Source organism: Ornithodoros turicata, chromosome 1 (assembly GCF_037126465.1).
Source record: "Ornithodoros turicata isolate Travis chromosome 1, ASM3712646v1, whole genome shotgun sequence".
Classification (NCBI taxonomy): domain Eukaryota; kingdom Metazoa; phylum Arthropoda; class Arachnida; order Ixodida; family Argasidae; genus Ornithodoros; species Ornithodoros turicata.
Window position 1 is genome coordinate 211,642,187 of NC_088201.1, and position 19,724 is coordinate 211,661,910.

Consider the following 19,724-nt stretch of genomic DNA (forward strand, 5'->3'; position numbering starts at 1 on the left):
CTATTTGCGATCAATAAAAAAAAATTCGTCTCTGTACACCGAACCTAAGAATATTCCCTTTTGGAGAAAAGAATGTGAAAAAGAGAGATGATTTCCCCACCCCCACAGATTGACAACTGGTTCCATGCGTTGGGCTGTATAGATGGAGAGAGTGACCCCACCGGGCTGCATAGAGGGAGAGAGTGACCCCGCCGGGTCTCGAGTCTGGTTGTAATTATTGTAAAGCATAGCTGTGGTGCGTGTTTGGATAGCTTTGTCAAGGTAATGTTTGTAGTGCCTGAGTAGGATGAAAATTCTATATTGTTAGATCGCAAGGTTGATTTTATGATAGTTCAAAAGATATATTATTTCAAATTGTAATGTTTGATAGTTTGTTTCGCTATTATTTTCCGGTGTGTTGTTTACATGTTGGCAGATGCATCGTTCAAAGCGTTTCTCTGCTATTCATCCGTGCATGTTTATCGTTTTGATTGATTCTTTTTCAATTATTTTCCTGCATGTGTCTGTTGTTTACCGTTGGTAGGTGCACCGTTTAGGGTGTTTCTCTGCTATTCATCCGTGCATGTTTCTTGTTTTGTTAGATTGTTCTTCAACTATTTATCCTTTGTGTACCTCTTGTTTACGTGTTGGATTTTGGCTCTCTTTAGCTGTTGATCTTGTTTCAGTAATATTTTCCTGTCTGTTGTTTACACGTTGGCAGATGCGCCGTCTAGATTGTTTCTCTGCTATTCAGCGTTAGCTCTGTGCTGTATTAAATTATTCATCGTGTGCTGTTCAAAGTGTTTCTCTGCCATTCATCCGTGCATGTTGATCGTTTTGATAGAATCTTTTTCATTTATTTTCCTGCATGTATCTGTTGTTTATGTGATGTGTTTTGGTTCTCTATTAGCTGTTGATCGTTTTTCTCATTATTTCCGTATGTCTATGCTGTTTACTTAATAAGAAATTGATTGATTGTGTAATGTTGGAATAATCTTCCCTATTGCGCTCGAAAATGTTCATAACTGTCAGGTGTACGCCTCCCGTCTTCAACAAATCAGGGCAGATATTATTAGAGCTGATTGTTGGCTAGGAGCGTGCTATGTGTTGATGTTCATTTTTTAATATATTTTCTGTGTTGAATTCATAAAACAAAGTAAGGTTTGTAGTGTCTCTTAGAATGAAAATTGTATGGGGAAGTCACGAGGATGATTTTATGATAGTTAAAATGATAGATTATTCTCCTTCTCTGTTGTTTTGATTAACCAATGTATTGTTACAGATTTTATTTCCTCTCGTGTTCGTGTCTCATGGTCTTCCAGGTTCTCTGCTGTTCACATACATATATCGGCACTTGTAATTAAACACGTGGACGAAACGGGACAACAGGCAAGAATTGGCAAGCATAGCGAAAGATAAGGAGGTTAGTGGTTACGTGGGGATAATTCCAGAACGAGCAAAGGGTTTTCTTTAAAAATATATTTGTAACACAAAGTTGTGGCATGCAATAAAGAAAGTAGAAAGCAGTGGCCATGCAGAACATAACAGATGATAATGGAGGTAGAAGGGAAAGGCATATTTTATTTGTGAAGTGTTTCTAGGGTGCCTTGTGATTTGTTGATACCGGACGGGTGAAGAGCGTTGAACTTGTATATGAGATAAGACTCCCTATCACGTCTGTCACGTGTGGACGTGTGGAAAAAAAACCCTTTGCTCGTTCTGGAATTTTCCCCACGTAACCACTAACCTCCTTATCTTTCGCTATGCTTGCCAATTCTTGCCTGTTGTCCCGCTTCGTCCACGTGTTCGTGAACCTTCCATTTTTCTGTAACCGGTCTGTAGCCTAGATCACAACGCTCACATAATCCCCTCCACACTCTAACAAAGCAGCCATTCACTCCGGCCGTAGAAGCCCGTACGGAACCTTTCTTCCCTCCGGGCTGTTGACCCACAATTCGCATGAACCTTTAAACACGTCACACCTAACCCTTTAAATACCATGCCAATGATGAGGACGGTGCCCAGAAGAAGAACAGTCTCTGTTCGAAATATCGGCGGCTTCTGTCCTGAGGCAACTCCCTTCCTACATCTCTACCGGTTCGCTGGATTTCTACCCATCTACATACAGTTATCACAGATTTTTACAATTCCAAACAGAAGGGCATCGTGATTACCACACACAAGTTAAGAAAATTCACATAAGGTGAAGGTTCCCATTTCTCACCTAGTGCTACACGTACACGTAGTGATTAGACGTTTGCATTTATTCAGTGAGTGGCCATTATAGGTCCACTGCAACGAAACATGACGTCGTTGGTGCACAGCTGATTCCTGCTAACACTCACGCTATCATGGGCGCTCGTCCCATGACGAATTTTTTTTCGCGGGCCAGCAACACGGGATGCATTGTATTTATCTGTTCACATGTGTTTATCTTAATCTACAGCTCCAAAATGTGAACAATGCTTCCTGTTAACCCAAAAAGTGTACGAACTCCGTATTATAATCCACGGACACACGACACGGATGCAGAGATGCTCGGATAAACACAGCCACTGTGACACATGCGCAAAGGAGCAGGATACGAAAATGTAATCGGGTGGTAGATGATTTCGTATTATGTGCACGGGTGGGGCAACAGAATGTTTTTTCTACATTGAAATTATGAATAACCTATTAGTACACACACAAGTCATACCCATGTTATAAAGTTTCTTTGTTTACGATCGTACCTTTACTACCAACACACAGCATCGCTTGCGTCTCATAATGGTAGCCTTGCCACTGGATCTGATTCGGTATTTTGGCTTGTTTTCGCTACCAGTTTAGATATACCTTGCATTGTTCTTTGCGGTACTTTTGCAAACAGGAAAGACCGATTTTATCAATTTTCAACTGCAATAAATCGAATTTTTATAATCATTCTCGCTAATTTTCCAAGGCAATCCCACGTTTTTTAAAGAAATTGGGAACCGCATGTTCGATTTACTCGGAAACTTCACTGAAGGCATCCAGAACCACAGCAAATGCACAAGAAAAAAAATTAAGACCGCTGTTTTGGAACTCGCAAGTTGCCCGGCGCGCGTATTTCAGCGCATCAGGAGGGATTCTTCCACCGAGATATGGAACGGGAGAAGTGTTAGTGAAAATGAGGGCACGACCTTTTCAGAGGCTGCAGATCTTGTGCGGTGAACGTCAAGGGGGTGGAGCAACGACGGCACGACTGGCGCTGAAATACGTACACCCGGCAACTTGCGAGTCCCGAAACGGTGTTTTTTTGCGTTTTTCTGTGTGCGTGTTTGTGTTTCCGCTGTGGTGCTGGATGCCTTCAGTGATGTTTCGGGATACATCGAACATCCGCTTTCCATTTCCGTTGGAAAAACGTGGAGTAGACTTGGCAAATTAGCGATATCAATTTTACAAATTCAATTTACTGTAGTGACAAAATTCACAAAATCGGTCTTTCCTGGTGGCAAAACTGCCACAACCACGAATGCAGCAAGCGGCATGCTTGTACAACGGCTAGATAACAAGAAAAAAAAAATGCAGTTCAGAACGACATGGTGTAAACATGGTTTTTGGAGACAATCGCTGATGAAACTCCATGATAGACTAGCGTGAGCGATTGGCAAAACACACACAAACGCGACGGTTTGTCTGCTTTTAGCCTATGGCTCTGCCTCGCCTATCATGTACTTTACTTATGATCTAGCCGCCATCTATTTACCCGCCACGTTATATAAAACGTCCGCTCGTCCGCTCTTCCTTGAGCGTTTCAAATACCTTTCCTTGTCTTTCTCACTGAATGAAGGGCGCATTTCTCTTTGTGAGCTCTGTGAGGGGTGCCGCTTTGAGAGCGTGCTGAGGAATTAATCTCCGAAGGTAGCTGATTCACCGTCGTACTTCGTGGACTTGTTTCGGACGTGGATACTGGCGCACAGCATCTAGTTTTATTTCCTCCAGTTGTATACCATTCTTCGTTATTCGAAATCACACACGTAACATGAAAAACGGTTAGGAGCAACTAATATTTATTCGAACAAGAACTTTCGTGCAAGAGACTGCACTACTTCAGGTTACATAACTAAGTGCGACACGAGTCGCACTTAGTCAGAAGCATGTTGCAGATGCTATTGAGCTCTCTGCTGTAGATATGGTAAGAAGGATTGATAATCCAGGGTGATTTTCAGTTCACAATCAGCTTTTATTGCAAAATGAAAAGAATGAGAATGATATATAAAATGAAAAGAAAGTTGAGTGCACTTAATTTCCGAACAGAAAACAAACGGAACAGAAAAACGGCAAAGCTAGGGCTACCCAGTTTACAACGGCCTAATATTTTATTACGGCGCCTTCTGCCGCAATGACTACAGCCATCCGTCGTGACAGAGACTCTTAGAGGCGGTGAATGAGGCCAATATCGCTCCGGAGAGCTGTCCATTCCGCTAATACGGTTTCCCACAGTGTGTCCTTGCTTCTGATGGGTCTGCGCTGACTCATCACGCGGTACTTGAGGATGCCCCAGATATTTTCTTTTATGTTTAAATTCGGGCTTTTCGCAGGCCAGGGGAGCTGCTGGATGCACAAGCTCTCGAGGCGGCCGTGGGTTTTCTTGGACATGTGAATAGAGCTGCCGTCCTGCTGATAAGGAAAACAGCCGTCGGGGAACGGTACGTCAAGCACGTACGGCAGAAGGGAGCTCTCGATGACTTCACTGTAGAGCGTAGAGTTGAAGCACCCATCAAGGCGCACAAGTGGCCCCGAGCCCCTGGTAGGGCAGGCAGCCCCATACGGTAACGGTCTGGCAGCCACTTGATAGTAACCCGTACACGAACTGGGGCATGTACTTTTGTGACAAAATAGACAGTGTTACAAAAAGGGGTTAACTTCTCTGTCAGAGTAAAGAAATATTATATACCTAGACTTCAGGGGCCGCCACACCCGTCTTGTTTGTGAACATCGAGTGCTACGGGAGTGCTGCTGTAGATATATTCCAGGGTGATATTCAGTTCACAATCAGCATTTAATGCAAAATGAAAAGAATGAGAATGATATATAAAATGAAAAGAAATTGAGTGCACATAATTTCCGAACAGAAAAACGGCGAAGCCAGGGCTACCCTGCTGGACGCCGCTTCGTCACTATACACGACGTTTCCCCTACTGCAACGTCCCAGTGCTAGTGTCGAATGGCGAACTGTAATCTAGCTGCCGTGTGATCCGCAGTGAGCAGCGGCTTCTACACGGCGACGCCAGACCCAGAAACTTGAGTCGTCGCCTTACAGTCTTTGCAGACACGCTCAGGCTCAGCTCCCGCTTTATATCCACCGCCGTCGAAAAAAGATCCGCGCAGGTGGCTCCTATAATGGCTCTGTCATCTTCGGCCGTGGTCGATGATGGCCTACGGCTTCGGGGAGCATCTTCAATTCGATTTTCGTCTCTGTATGCTTGAACGATGCGGTTGACCGAAGATAGACAACAGCCGATTCGCTGAGCGATTCGCTGAGCGCTGGGACACTCCAGCCTGGGAGAGTCCGATAATCTCCCGTCTCTTTTCGATGCTGATCGTTCTGATACTTTCCCTTCGACCCATTTTGAAAAGTGCCTGGGACCAGCTCTATTCCATCTTGGAAGCTTTTCGCAGGTATCACATGATAATAATTTGAATCTGGGGCGCAGCCAACAATTCCTTGAGGTTACGTCGGTATGTGATAATCAAGATGCTGTACTAGGACGCAGACTAGAGATTACTATTGAATTCAAAATACCTCACCCGTTTTAGTTAATAGGCTCTCCCTAAAACCTTCTCATCCTCTATCTTGGAATTTTATAAAAGAACAACGTAATCCAAGTTTGCGGCACTTGTCTCACTAGTGGAGTCCTGACCCATTGAAGAGGTGTTACTATATACGGGGTTGCCTGAGTTACCAGGTATACACTGCCAGGTTATTTACTCTTCTAAATAACTTTGCCTGTTTTTGTAATACTGACTATTTTGTCGCAAAGGTTCATGCACCAGTACGTGTAACGCGTGCTATCCAGTGTCCAGGCGCCAAACCTGACTGTGTGGGGTTGCCCAAGCTATCAGCGACTCGGACCACTCATGCGCACAGATGGGCGGTTCAACTCTGCTCTATCCACAGGTCCAGGGTACCCAAGACCACTTTGCTTCCCACAGCTCGTCTCGTCTCAAAAACCCTCGATTTAAATATAACGAAACATCTGGGGTATCCTCAAGTGTCGTATAATGAGTCCGCAGAGGCCAATCCGAAGAAAGGACTCAATGTGGGAAATGGTATTAGCCGAATGGAGAGATCTTCAGTGCGATATCGGCCTCATTCATCGCCTATATGAGTCGCTGCCACGACGGATGGCTGCTATCATTGCGGTAGAAAGCGCAAAATACTACTCCTTTGGTAAAAGGGTAGCCCTGGCTTTGCCGTTTTCCTTTCACTGTTCTTTTTTTTTTCTGTTCGCCCCCGCCCCTAAGTGCGCTGACTTTTTCATTTTATATTGCAATAAAAGCTGATTGTGAACTGAAAATAATTATTATCATTCAAGCATTATCCATCCTTCTTATCATATCTACAGCAACGAGCTCCCTAGCGTCTGCAACATGTTTCCTTGAGAGACAGGTGAATAGCACTCAATTTTCCCAACACGGTCAACACCAAAACTGCCGCAGTACGTCGCTTCCAGCACGGCGGCCTACCGCCACCCCTCCGAGCGAGTGAGCTCTCCCGCTTCCGACCGCCGCTAGGGTGTCGTCCCGAGGAAAAAATACGCCGCTCGCGTGTTCCGTAATCTTTTGTCTGAACCTGTACGTCTTGCCACAGTTTCTCTCATTTCGTTCATATTTACGGAAAAATGGACTTAACATATGGAAAGCTTGTGTTCATAAGTAACTTAGTCTAGTACAGTTCATTGCCATTCACACCCATACTGTAGGAATATTCAGACTATAACAGCATTTGAAAAATATTTCAGAGAGTTTATAACCCAGATTTAAATTGTGTACCCTGCATGTAGAATTTCATAAAGCGGGTGCTTTTAAACATGTTTGAAACTCCAGTTGTCCAGTATGTGAAGACAAAAATTGATTGCCACATCAGCTGTAGTCATATTTGTAATTCATGTTATAGCATTACATGCACAAAAACAACATCAGCACATTTTTTAAAACATTTGTGAACCACTTTGTCAATATCCCTTTTGCATGCATTTGCGTTGAAAGAATAAATTGCCATGTATACCTTAACAGGAGCAACACGTTGCAGGGAACGCGAATAGATACACTTGCAGACAGAAGACTGTGCACAGACGTGTATCCAGGATTTTTCTGATGGGTGTCCTGCCTTGGACAACATGCTATTACACCACCTCACATTAGGTGTACTCTCTCCTGTTCAGTGCTGGTTAAGTCATTGCTTTGGTGTTCTGCAAGCTTTTGTCTAGACCTGTACATACACTGGTCAGGCATGCATTACTGACCTCCTCCCACAGCTCATGTGTAGTTCACAGACAAAGAAGGAGACCTCAGTACTTAGAGCTAGAAGAAATTGATTTTTTCTCTTTTTTCACAAACAGTGTCCCTTTGTAGAACTGTTTGTGTGCGTGGCCTTCGTCGAGAGGCAATGGGCGAACAGGAGCACAGCTGCAACTACAGAATGTGTCTGGTGTGCACAGTGTCATCACTAAAGGGGTGCGGTCTGCACCGGATGATGCCACAGAAGGGAGTGACGTGCTGCACCAGTACCGCTGCCTCCTCTCTTCTTCTGTAGTGAGGTGACGCCAAGAACACCATAAGAAGCCCTCGGCGAGCATGTGATTCTTTTTTTCTGCGTACGGTATGATACTGTTATTTATCGTGTGCCGCCTTGGATGGAAAGGGACATATTATTGCCGGAGGTGACGGAGCTCCCGCACCGGGTGACGTCACTGCTCCCTTTCTCACTAATAATCCTGTATTGTTTATGACAATGTTTCTAAGAATTCTGAAATGTTGTAAAGGGGAAACTGCAGGAAGACTACAGAGACCAGGGGGAGTTCGAAACAAGTAGAACAAGCGAACGGATGTGTGTTGAGATCATTTGAACGGACTGTGAAACTGTCGCGAAGGGTCGAATGTGCTGTGTGTTGTGCAAGTCATCACTTCTGATCCAGTGATTGATCCAGGCTTTTCTACACCGACGAAATATTCAGTGACACCCCCTAATTTTTTCTCCTGTACACACCCCACAGGGGTTGCGCTTGCAATTTCAGCTTTACACGCATGTTGGTAATGATGTATTAAGCTGTAATGATGTAACTATAATAATGACCCCCTTCCCACCCCAATGTTTTTCAACACCCCTCCATGGTTGGGATCCTGGAGAATCACTGCGCTGATCCCTGGCACAAAGCACCATCTCATCTGCCTGTTCCGCCTGGTAAGAATTACATTGGGCTCTCAATTCCACCACCGACACAAATCCAATCCTGTTCTGACGCGTCCTTTTGTCCACCCATTCAGTCGGCATGTCGTAAGTGTTGTTCAAACTCTTACTGTCTGATAGCACCCAAATAGTATAGGTTAAGCACCTCAAGTATTTTAATGATCGTTATGTGGAAGTAAATCAGACTGCTGTGCAGGTTATCCTGTGTGCGACCTCCGGTTCGCGCTCTCCGTCCTCCAGAAGTGCTCACTACACTAGTTCAGTATCCAAAACCTTAATCTACCTTTTGTGTGCAAAGTGTGCGCTCAGTGCGAGTAGGATGTAAAACTTGAGGAACCAAGCTTTGTATCTTGGGCTGCTCAAATACTCAAATAGGCATGTTGTAGTCAAAGATGATGTAACATGAAATGTGGTTCATACAGTTTATTGTGGCACTCAGACAATATCTTCATAATATGTCTGCAGATATTGTTCCAAAATAGCATATGTGATGCAGCGTCATGCATTATTGGGCTTCTGGGAAAAATCATGTTTCACCTGAGACAGACGGCAGCCTTGGTAACGGTGTCTGACACATTTTTAGCAGCCATTGTCTTAAAATATGCATAAAAAACGATCCAAGTGTGAAAGTATGACGAAGTTCTTTTGAACATGATGGCAGTTGATGTTCTGAGACTGGAACACATAGAAAGGACAAATACATACGGAGCATCAAGTGCCTAAGAAATGAATGATGAAAGAAGGAAGTCACTGGAAAGGTTAGCCAGCAGTAGGACTCGAACTCACATCTTCTGGATTACCGATCCAGGGCTCTTACCAATTGAGCTAAGCTAACACTCTAGTGTCTTCCAAGGGTGCATCATCTGAAGGTGACTCACTCTAGGAAGTGACCGGAGAGGCGTGTTAGCTTAGCCCAATTGGTAAAGCAGTGAATCAGTAATCCACAAGATGCTGGTTCGAGTCCGAGAGCTGGCTAACCTTTTCAGTGACTTCCTTGTTTCATCATGAAGTTATTTTATTGGAGTTTGAAATTTACTCGAGCTCTCTTCAGCAACCCCCTGTATGCTGCCCTCTGCTTGCTCAATGACAGTCACGTTTTATGCGCAGGAGAATATTAGTCACTGTTATTATACAGGCACAACTCTCTGTCCAGCGTGATCACCGCGGAGTACATTTGCAGGAACTGACAGGTACAAAACCTGCATAATAAATATGTAATAAGCTCAAACCGCTATTATATATAATAACTAGGGCATGGAACTCCAACAGCAGATGGTCAGGCAGTACAACACAGGTAATATTGCCGTCACTATGTATTTCCCAAAATGCTGCAAATAAATTAATAGAATTACTGCAGCAATTTTTCACCTTAGCTGCATTTTTAGCACTCTGTCTTTCATGTTTCAACATATACGGGGGGGGGGGGGCGGTGTCGCTGCTACCATGCATCGCTCACACTTGTTAACAAAGGTCTTTCTGCGGCTCGTGCTATCCGGTGACCTTGCTGCGCTCACCTATATCAGTTATTATCGTCACAACGTACTCGTCTTGTTCCCCAGCGACCTTCTTGGAAATCGAGAACAAGTTGAAGTAGCCCGGTCTGACCACAAGGATGCGCTACAGCGCATGACCATCGAGGCAACACTACAAAAGGGCAACATCTACATTCAGGCAGTCGGGCACGGCGCCGCTGCAACAATGCATCGCTCACACTTGTTATTAACACAGGTTAGTTATCATCAGCACGCAAAGTGCTATCGAACTGGTAATCCCTGTGTGGTAGCGGTATCGTGCACGAAAATTATTGTGAAGTATGCTATATATCAATGCTGTCATTGTTGAATCATCGTTGAAATTGTCTGGGGGCGTTGAGTCGGATCGCGGCCCAATGACTCAGGGCGAAAGGGCGCAACAGCATAACGTTGCTGATACCGTAACTCGTCTCGAAGCAGCAATGAACAAGCTACTTTGTAGACGGAATGAAATCTGGGATCAAGAAAGGCAACCAGCCACGGATAGCACTATTGCGACACTTTCAACTAAAGTTAGCAAAATTTAATCTGAGGTTGAGTGTTTGAGAGTTGACCCAGTGGTCTCCACCCAATCTACTCGCGACATTGCTGAATTGAAGCCAAAGTGTATCGACCTTGAGAACAGGGCACGAAGAGATAATCTTGTATTTGACGGAATCGAAGACGCCCCCTCTGAGACTTGGAAGGCTGCCGAAGATAAGATTATTCTATTCTGTAAGGATAAGTTGGAAGTTGAACTAAATGACCGTGACATAGAACGTGCTCATCGTTTAGGGAGATTTTTCTACTTAAAGCCCGGGCCAATTATTGTGAAATCGTCTCGCTTCAAAACAAAACAGATGATTCTGAACAACGGTCCTAAATTGAAGGATACCACTTTCGCTGTTCGCGAGGACTTTCCTGTCTCAGTTCGCAATGCTCGTAAACATTTGATAGCGTTCGGAACGAGCCTGGCTGTTCCTTATAAGCTAAGAGTTGACAGGTTGTTTGTCGCTGACAAGCAATATGTGTTCGACCCCCAGAAAAATGCTGCTGTTGAACAAGTGAACTAGCAATTATGTAAACCAACTCGACCGTCTGCTTGCAACTTCTCATGTATATGAATAAACGCAGTTTTGTCCCGAAGCGAGATGACTTGACTGAATGTATCACTTCAAGTAACTCTAGCATTGTTATTTTAACGGAAAGTTGGTTGACGCACGATCATCAGCTATTCCCAGTGGAATGAAATAGGAGCGTGTTCAGACGTGACAGAACGAGCGGGAGAGGAAGCGGTTTTTTAATACCAGCGAATAACTCCATTCCGTCTTCATTTCTGCTTAAATGCGATGATCACGGGATACTCTTTATCCGGTTATTGTTCTGTTATGTCACAGTTGTTCTCGGCGTTTGTTACCGCCCTCCTACACTCTAAGAAAAAAATGAGTACTTTTACTCCTTTTGGGGAGTAATTGCATTGCCACAAAAAAATACTCCCTTTCGTGAGTAAATGCACGGGAGTAAATGAATGTCACAGAGTGAAGACCGCATTTCACGCGCAGTCCCAGGTACATAATTGGTGCGCATGCATGAAAATACTTTAAAGCAAACCATCAACCGTGATATATCGAGTGATATAAAACCTTGCGCATACTAGGGCACAATTTGCGAAGAAAGATGCGCTAACTGTTTCTTACTCTGTGTGGCTGGAAAATTGCTACGTTGTCTGAGTTGTACAACCTTATGTCGTTCAAATTGACCAAGGGCACATATTTACGTAGATTGTTGCATTCAGGAGACCATTCGCGAAATTTATTTACAATTTGCAGTCCTGGGGAGTAAATGTCGGGAGTAAATGTTGGGTTAGGGGACTGAAATGGGAAGTAATTGCAGACTAGGGGAGTCGAAGCTGCAATTACTCCCCGTTTTACCCCTTTTTTCTTAGAGTGTAGGCAGTGTAGGCACCCACCTTTGTGCCTGTTGCGGAAATATTTCTTTTCGTAGTTTTTGAAGGAACCACGAGAAAGAGGAAGAGAACGAAAAAGAGGATGACGTTTTCTGACGAACTAACATGTGTGTTTAGTGCCATTCGAGAATGACAGGCTTATAGTTGTATAGACGACATGTTGAATTAAAGGAGTGTGCTTGGACTTTATAATCCTTGCTTCTGCATATACGAAATACATCGGTGCTCGAGAGTCCACCCACGAGCAGCGCAGCTCCGTAAGTCCCACTTCAAGTGACTTGCTATCGGTTCACAACATTATTGGCGCCGAAACCCGGGATTAACGGACTGCACTACAGTCAAGATGGCCCGTCTCAAGCACAAACGTGCCGCCCGCCGAACGCATATCACAAAAGTGGTAAACGAGGTGACAGAGCTACCAAGCGACGTGAACGTCTTCAAGGCTACGCTCACCGGGCTACTAAATAGACTCGTGGCTCACGACAACGAACTACGGAAATTAACGAGGAAATAGAGCCGTTGATACTAAACGACGACCTGGAGGAAGACTACGCAACGATGTTCAGCTACGAGGACCAAGCCCGCAACGCCATAGCCTATTGTTCTTTTATTAAACCTGTAACACTTCCAGCAGGTAGGTGCTTCTGTTTTTGCTGCCACTGTAGAGGCCCTGCAAGTAGAACAAAAACCATTAAAATTCGTACAAACGAGGCGTATTCACACACTGGACACAATGGTTTCAGACGAGAAAGGCCTATTCGCTACTTCTTGTTATTGTTGGTGACCATCTTAATTTTTTTTTTTAAATATAGCTCTCTCTGAACATTCTTGTTGTGGTTCATAGTCATAAAGGGTGCTCCTATAATGACCCATATGGGTCATTATTCCCTTGGAAAACTGCGCTCCAATCATTCCTAATCCACAAATTCCAGTCCAAGATAAGCGAGGACCCCGGCGTATTGTCCACAGTTCGCAACCTTAGCTCACACCTCAAGTCCCCCGACCCTCCTCCGTTCTTTCTGCCGTCTCTCTTTTTATCATTTCAAGCGACTAGGGAGAACAGTCGTGGAAGACAGCCAACGCCCCTGCAAGTGCTCAATGGACGACCAGCAACAATTGCTCCTGCAACAATAGGCGGAGAGTTTTCAATCTGCCTGAGGGGGCCACCCCCTTTTTTTAATTTCATACACAGGGGTTGGGCAGGGCGTCGGAAATTCAGTGTTGTGACGTTGTGAGGCAAATTTCCACTTGATATATATATATATATATATATAGATTAGAAACTTAGGAGGGCGGTTGACCACGAGAATGAAATAAGCAGGAAAAATCAGAAGACGACAAAGAGCTTACAGGAAAACACAAAGGGGAGTTTATTAACACATATAGGGATAGGGGTCGACGTTTCGGCAGTCAGCGCTGCCTTCGACGGGACTGGGGTTTGGTGACAAGAACAAGCTTTATATATGGGAGAGGGGTATGTAGAAGGGAAAGAGAGCAGCGCATGCGCTTTTGTCATGACTAACACAGGTTGGTGACTAAGTGAAAGGGGAATGACCGGGTCTGTGCAGCAGGACCTTGAGGAAATACCCGTGAGCCTGAAAAAGAGACAAAAGAGCGTATGTATTGTGCTGGTTTAAGAATGCAGGTTGCGAATAGTAGAAAGGATTCCTGGATCTTCGTTTATCTGACACTGGAATTTATGAATGAGATAAGATTCGCGCTGTTCCCTGAGCCGCTGGGAAGGGAAGCCTGACTGCAGGATGAAAATAGATATATTGGTAATTGAGTGTCCTGGTTTACTGAAATGGCGCGACACTGGCAGATTAGGTTTCTTCGCGACGTCAGATTTGTGGTTAGTGAATCGCGTTTTAAATGACGTAGCTGTCTGTCCGATATATTGGGCGTTGCATTCATTGCATTGAAGAAGATAGACAACATTGGAAGAATTACAGTTAAAGTCGCCATTAATGTTGACCCGATAATTAGAATTGGTACTTTCTGCAGAGTTAGCGGCTTGCATTGATTTACAAATTTGGCATCTACTTGCATTACAAGGGCGGCAACCAATGTTATTTTCTGGAAGTTTGTTAATTTTGGCATTTACTAGTCTGTCTCGGATGTTCCGCGCCCGGCGATAACTTACGCGCGGTGACTGTGAGAATATTTCCTTCATCCGATCAGATTGTGAAAGAATTGTGTAGTGGCGGTTGAGTATCCGGCTAATGTTAGGAACGCTGCCATTGAATGTGACAGTGAGATTTACTGCAGAATTTCCATTGGCTCGAGGAGATCTTTGGAGCAATTGTTGGCGATCTGTGGATCTTGCTCTGGCTATAGCGTCTTTAACAAGTTTGTCCGGGTATTCACGACCAATGAAGGTTTGTTCTAGTCGTTGGAGATGGTTGTCTAGTTCGGCATCGTTAGTGCATATTCTGCGGTAGCGCAATGCCTGACTATAAGGTATGGCTAACTTAGTATGCCTTGGATGGCAACCTAATCTGCAGTGTCTGCAACCTAATCTGCAGAAACCGAATCTGCCAGTGTCGCCCATTTCAGTAAACCAGGACACTCAATCACCAATATATCTATTTTCATCCTGCAGTCAGGCTTCCCTTCCCAGCGGCTCAGGGAACAGCGCGAATCTTATCTCATTCATAAATTCCAGTGTCAGATAAACGAAGATCCAGGAATCCTGTCTACTATTCGCAACCTGCATTCCTAATCCAGCACAATACATACGCTCTTTTGTCTCTTTTTCAGGCTCACGGGTATTTCCTCAAGGTCCTGCTGCACAGACCCGGTCATTCCCCTTTCACTTAGTCACCAACCTGTGTTAGTCATGACAAAAGCGCATGCGCTGCTCTCTCTCCCTTGTACATAACCCTCTCCCATATATAAAGCTTGTTCTTGTCACCAAACCCCAGTCCCGTCGAAGGCAGCGCTGACTGCCGAAACGTCGACCTCTATCCCTATATGTGTTAATAAACTCCCCTTTGTGTTTTCCTGTAAGCTAGCTCTTTGTCGTCTTCTGATTTTTCCTGCTTATATATATATATACTAATGGAACGATCCGACAGCACCAGAGGACACGTGTTTCGCCGTGTTTGCGGCACGTGTCCTCTGGTGCAGTCGCATCGTTCCATGAGTATCTGTTTCTCTGCGTGCAGCCACAGAAGCCAGGTTAATCTGTAATTTTGAATTTCAAACACGTCTAGTGTCATTTACTTGCTTCTTTAATGGATTTTTTTCTTCATTATAATTCACTGGCATGCACTGTGGCATTGAGGAGTACTCAGTCACCCTCCCAGGTGTATGTCGCTCGCTGAGCGACACCTGGTTTGCCAATTCCGAACGATGCGCAGCTACCCAGAGCTGACGAGCCGCAAACACGGCGAAACACGTGTCCTCTGGTGCTGTCGCATCGTTCCATGTGTATCTGTTTCTATGCGTGCAGCCACAGAAGCCATCCTAATCTGTAATTTTGAACTTCAAACACGTCTAGTGTCATTTACTTGGTTCTTTAATGGCTTTTTTTTCCTCATTATAATTCATTGGCTTGTACTGTGGCATTGAGGAGTACTCAGTCACCCTTCCAGGTGTATGTCGCTCGCTGAGCGACACCTGGTTTGCCAATTCCGAACGATGCCCAGCTACCCTGAGCTGACGAGCCGCAAACACGGCGAAACACGTGTCCTCTGGTGCTGTCGCATCGTTCCATGAGTATCTGTTTCTCTGCGTGCAGCCACAGAAGCCATCCTAATCTGTAATTTTGAACTTCAAACACGTCTAGTGTCATTTACTTGGTTCTTTAATGGCTTTTTTTCCTCATTATAATTCACTGGCTTGTACTGTGGCATTGAGGAGTATTCAGTCACCCTCCCAGGTGTATGTCGCCCGCTGAGCGACCCCTGGTGTGCCAATTCCGAACGACGCGCAGCAACCCAGAGCTGACGAGCCGCAAACACGGCGAAACACGTGTCCTCTGGTGCTGTCGCATCGTTCCATATTTGTGTGAACATATAGGTGTGAACATATTTTTTTTAATATATATATATCACTTTTTCCAAGATAAAATCAATTGCAATATAGCATATGCTGAAGGGCACTCCCTAGCTGGGCATTATCAAAGTCCAAAGGCAATGTCTTAATTAACTTTCATTAATTAACTTTTTCATTATAAAAGCTACAAAGTTGTCCCAATGAAAACATCTGTTCCTTTCGGTCACCTGATATCGTAGCCGTTTTCAGAACAAAAATCCGTTGGATAGAACGCCCGCAAAAAATTTGTGAAGGAACGCAATTTTTTTCTTTATTTTGTTCGTGGCGCATCTTCGCAGACGCGTATTTCCTTCACCCCAACGTGAGAGGGGGAAGGAGCACAGTGCCGCCTCATGCGTCGAACTTGCGGAAACAAAACAAAAACAAATGTATCGGGTGACTTTATCGGAACTGGCCTTATCGTGGGTTGCATTTTCTGTTTCCTTTTAATCTTTTTCCAGGACGCGAGAGGCGATAGTGTGCTCGTTCCCCCATCTCACGTTGGGGATGAAGGAAATACGCGTCTGCGAAGATGCGCAATGAACAAAATAAAGAAAAAAATTGCGTTCCTTCAGTAATTTTTTGCGGGCCATCTATAGAACGGATTTTTGTTCTGAAAACGGCTACGATATCAGGTGACCGAAAGGAACAGATGTTCTCATTGGGACAACTTTGTAGCTCTTACAATTAAAATGATAATTAATGAAAGTTAATTAAGACATTGCCTTTGGACTTTGCTAATGTCCTGTTAGGGAGTGCCCTTCAACACATGCTATATTGCAATTGATTTCATCTTGGAAAAAGTGATATATATATATTTAAAAAATATGTTCACACTTAGCGTGGACACCCTGTATAGACACTATATACGACCTATATATAGATAGATTTCAAACACGTGCAGTGTCATTTACTTGTCTCTTTAATGGCTTTTTTACCCAATTATTTATATATATATATGTATATATATATATATATATATATATATATATATATATATATATGTATATATAGTTATTTCTTTTTTCCTGACGAACGTCGTACCACTGCTGAAACGTCGACCGTTCTTTTAAACGTTTCATAGCATAGTATAGTATGTGTTAAATTACCCATTAAATAAATTAGTTTTTGTGAACTCTCCTGTAATCTGTCGTCCACATCTTATTATTTTACTTATATATATATATATATATATATATATGCGTGTGTGTGTGTGTGTGTGTGTGTGTGTGTATGTGTGTGTGTGTTTGTAATTTGATCGTGCACTCCCAGCCGAGGACAGCTGTTTCGCTCTACTTGGAGCTCTTCAGCCCGGCGTAGGGAAGTGACACGATACCTGTGCCTAGCTGAAGAGCCCCAAGTAAAGCGAGACGGCTGTCCTGGGCTGGAAGAGCACGATCAAATTACAAACATATACGCAACGTGCAGCTACAGAGCTTCTGCTATTTTCGATTTGAAATAAGTTAGCAAAGAGCGCACCCGAAGGAAACTTCACCAAAGGAATATTTTGAGACGACTTCACTTAACTCATTTAGAAATTACATAGGCACAACGTTTCGAACGGTGGACCGGTCTTTCTCAACTGAAAAGATATAATGAGCTCGTCAAACAGAAAACACTCACTTTCGAGCGCTACGACAGCGGTGGGGCAACGGAAATCGCACTGCTTTGAGGTTGCCGGATGAAGGTCAGAAATGCGCGGGATCCTGTCGAGTGTGTTTGCGTGGGGGGGGGGGGGGGGGGGGGGGGGGTTCGGAGTGGTGGTAGAGAAGTGGCTTTCCCTAAGTAGCATTTGCGTGGAAAGGACTTATTTTCGTCGCGTAAACGGCTGTAGCTTCCTGTTGTGTTGTAGGCGTTACCTTTCCTTCATGTTTTTCACAGTGGACAGCGAACCCGGGTGTTCGTTTAGGGTCGGATTGAATTTATGTACTAAAAAGGATTCCTTCATTTCACGATCCCTATCGCTCTTGAATCCGGATTGTGCTATGGCAGTACAGAGTTTCTCGATTGCATGAAGAGGAAGGACCATGTGCCCAGACAGCGGAAGCTCCGGTTTTATTTTGGTGTGGGACTTGTGGTTGTTGAAGCGAATTCTGAAAATTCTGAATGACGTGCAGGTTTGTCCGATGTATTGCGCAATGTCCTTTCTTTCTGCAAGGTTGCTGAGTGCTTTGCGTTCTTCACTTGACAGATTGTGCCGTGGCGGTCCTCTTTTGGACGTTATTTTGAGGATGTCCTTTCGCACAGCTTGGATGTAATCATCGAGATGCCGGTCCCTGTGTTCAGTGGTTGGGCAACTGGAACATGTTTTGAAAGGGCAAGTCGTCTATCTGGAGTGCCCTTTATCGTGGAAAAACTCCCTCAGGCGCAGATTACGGGCAAAGTTTTCAAGATATGTGTGCGGTTGGAATTCGTTCAACCCTGTTGTACTTGGACTCTCCCGCAGTTTCGACAGGAGGTTACACTAATAATCAGAACTAAGAATAAATTATTTAAGAACAACTCTTTCAAAATATATTGTGTCACAGCAAACCGCGTAAAATTCCCCGATAAGGAATCAACTACGCAAAAATCCCCGCCCAAAAAACAATCGCTCAAGAATCCACCATGAAAATATATCGTTGCAAAATATATCGTTACAAATAAGTTCTTTAAAAATATATCGCTAAAATAAACTATTTAAAAATATATTGTTAAAAATAAACTGTTTTAAAATATATCCTGCAGTCCAACACGACAGCGGAGTGATAGGTGTGTATTTCGACGCAGAGGACAGCAGTAAGACGTAGCTTATATTCGCGGTTTCTCCCCTTGTTAGCACTCACCCTCTACCTTGTGGCCTGTCATGGCTGCCATATTTATTCTCTGCGTGTTGTTGCTATTTTTTGCTTTCTAGTGTAGAAAAGCCTATGCATTATATGCATGTCCCGCGTTATTTCGCTTGACAAAACATCGACGGGAACTGTGGCAGCTCTGATCGCTCGTTCGTTCGTGAGTGTGCTCTGAGTTGGCTGAGTTGGGTTTACACTGACGTTGAAGTGAAGTACGCTTGCTTCGCGTGCGAAGTATGGAAGTCCGATGTACGAAATATAAAATATACTCATGGCAGAAGTCTAACGAAATTCGCCGACTTTTGAACTATTTGCCAAGCGGATTTTATATTTCACTCGCGGCCATACCACGTGACAGTAGCAACCGTATGGTTGATCTTGGGGGGGATTCTGACACGATTTATATTTAACGGCACATTCTTAACCCGGGATTCGTTAGCGTTTTTATTTACACGGATATATTTAAACGATTATTTTTGTGCGTTGATCTTTAAACATGCTCTGGGAGATTGATAATTAACCGTGGCTACTTACGCGTTTATTTTGGAAATGTTATGTTTAAGAGTTTCGAACGAGATACACCCCAATTAAATTAGCAGATTTTGGTACTATTTGTCGAAGCAGACTATCTATTTCACTCGCGACCATACCACTTGACAGTAGCAACCGTATGGTTGATATTGGGGGGTATTCTGAAACGATTTATTTTTAACGACATATTCTTAACCTGGGATTCGTTAGCGTTTTTATTTACACGGGGATATTTAAGCGATTATTTTTGTGCGTTGATCTTTAAACATATGTTCTGGGAGATTGATAATTAACCGTGGCTACTTACGCGTTTATTTTGGAAATGTTATGTTTAAGAGTTTCAAACGGGATACACCCCAATTAAATTAGCAGATTTTGGTACTATTTGTCGAAGCAGACTATCTATTTCACTCGCGACCATACCACTTGACAGT

At 43.9% G+C, this 19,724-nt stretch overlaps 1 protein-coding gene and 1 long non-coding RNA gene across 3 annotated transcripts in view; one reads left to right on the plus strand and one right to left on the minus strand.

The window, feature by feature from the left end:
* The first annotated feature begins 7,923 nt into the window (after nucleotides 1-7,923).
* LOC135379028 (uncharacterized) overlaps nucleotides 7,924-19,724 on the plus strand; it is a 29,606-nt gene continuing 17,805 nt past the window's right edge. The window contains exons 1-2 of the long non-coding RNA XR_010418673.1: nucleotides 7,924-8,407; nucleotides 9,973-10,141. This is a non-coding gene — a long non-coding RNA (uncharacterized LOC135379028). The remainder of the gene's footprint in view (nucleotides 8,408-9,972; nucleotides 10,142-19,724) is intronic.
* LOC135379027 (atlastin-2-like) overlaps nucleotides 12,483-19,724 on the minus strand; it is a 35,591-nt gene continuing 28,349 nt past the window's right edge. For both annotated transcript variants that reach the window (XM_064612277.1, XM_064612276.1), the window contains exon 14: nucleotides 12,483-12,560. The gene's annotated coding sequence lies outside the window, so the exon portion shown is untranslated. The remainder of the gene's footprint in view (nucleotides 12,561-19,724) is intronic.